Raw genomic sequence first — 1,730 nt, 5'->3', positions numbered from 1 at the left:
GAACGCCTCCGCCCAGGGCCCTTACGGGGGCGACCGGGGGTCGGGGGCGATCCACCTTCGGCGAGAAAGCGTCTTCTCTAGCGATCGTGGAGGCGTGTCCTCTTCTGGGGTTTGTCGGATCCCCCAGCCCGCCGCCTCTCTGCGCGTCGTCAGCCGCCGCCCCTGCGGCTGCCAGTTGTGCGTGGGCAGAGTTCCCTCCTCCCCTGCCGTGGGGGGGAGCGGTCCGCCGGCCCCCGCGGTGGGGGCCGAGTGCCACTCTTCGCCTAACGTGGTCCGCGCCTCCCCCCTGAACTCTGGGGGAGGGTCACGCCGGGCCGGGCCGGCGTTCCAGCTGTGAAGGGCGCCCGCGTGTGTGCGCTGCGTGCCCCGGCCGCGGGTCGCCCCGGTGTGCGCTGGGGGAAGGGGGTGGTGGTGCGGCCCGTCTCGCGCCCCCTCCCCATCCCCTGTGAGCGTGCGGCCCTCCACCCGGTCCCGTGCCAGGCCGCGGATGGATGGGCGCTCCCGTGCTGGCGCCTGTGGATTGCGGCTGGGGGGACCGCCCGGCCAACGAGGGGGTCGTTCCACCGGTGCACGGTGCTCCCCGGAGCGAGACAGGATTGGGAAGCGGACGAGAATGGGATTAGGCGCGGTGGCGTGCGGGCCGAGGGCCGAAGGCCGGCGTCGCTCTGGGACGCCCCGGTGGTGAGGCCGTGGCCCCGTTGGGAGGGTCGAGGGGTGCCGAAGGCTTTGGCCGGCTGGCGTCACGGGCGCGTTGCGGGACCGCTCTCGGGTTTGGGGCGGTGGGATCCCGTGGCGTTGTTTCCCCAGTGGCCCGGTCGCGGCGCAGGTCTCGCCTCCCCACGGGCTCTCGTGCCTCGCCCTCGCGGGGTCTCATCCCTGTTCGAAAGGGTGCTCCTTCTCTCTTCCTCACGGCTGCCGACCGCCCCGCGACGAGCGTTCGCCCGACTGCGCTGCCCGAACCTGACCTCGCCGCGGGGAGGGGGCGTCGCCCTGGCCGCCAAGGCCCTGGACGGCGCCCCCCACCCCCCCGGCGACGTGCCTCGGTTGAACGGTCGGCGGGCCTCCGCGTGGCGGGCCGGACGGCGTTGGGGGGCGGCCGGTCGCGCGTGCGTGCAAGAAGAGCGTTTTTCCGGAGCTACACGCGACCGCGATGGCGATCGGGGTCCGGGCCCTGCGAGGTGCGCGGGGGGTTTGGGGAGCTCGCCGAAGGCGCAGCCGGTCGTCCCAGGTGCCGCGGGACCGCCCTTGTGCGCGGAGGCCACTGGCGGTGAGATCCCGTGCGTGTCCTGGCCGGTGGGCTGCCGTCTGAGGCTTGCTACATCCCTCCCCTCGGGCCTCCTGGTGCCCGTCGGCCCCTTCCCCCGTCGTCGCCTTATGCCGCGCCCGGCGGCCCCCACCCCGCTCGCCGCCGCCTTGAGCCATCTCGTCCTCTCCCGTCTGGCTTTCGTAGCCGGGAGGGCGTCCGTGCCCCCGGTGCTGCATCGCTCTCCCCCCCGTGTGTCCGTAGCGGCCTCTCCCGTGGTCCGCCGCCGCCCGCCCGCTTGCCCGCGGTGGCGTTGCGTGTCGATGGCGTGTGGGGCGCCGTCGTCCCCCGCGGTGGCCGTCTCCCCCGGTCGGTGGGTTCGCGTGCAGGAGCGCGCGGGTCCCGCGGTCTCTCTCCCCCGGCCATCCGTCGTGCCGTTACCCGCCGCGCCCGTACGCTCCGGGGCGGGGCCCGGACGGGCTTCGGC

Source organism: Eulemur rufifrons, chromosome 13, assembly GCF_041146395.1.
Source record: "Eulemur rufifrons isolate Redbay chromosome 13, OSU_ERuf_1, whole genome shotgun sequence".
NCBI classification, from domain to species: domain Eukaryota; kingdom Metazoa; phylum Chordata; class Mammalia; order Primates; family Lemuridae; genus Eulemur; species Eulemur rufifrons.
The sequence above is the reverse complement of the archived record's forward strand: the minus strand, read 5'-3'. Positions refer to the sequence as shown.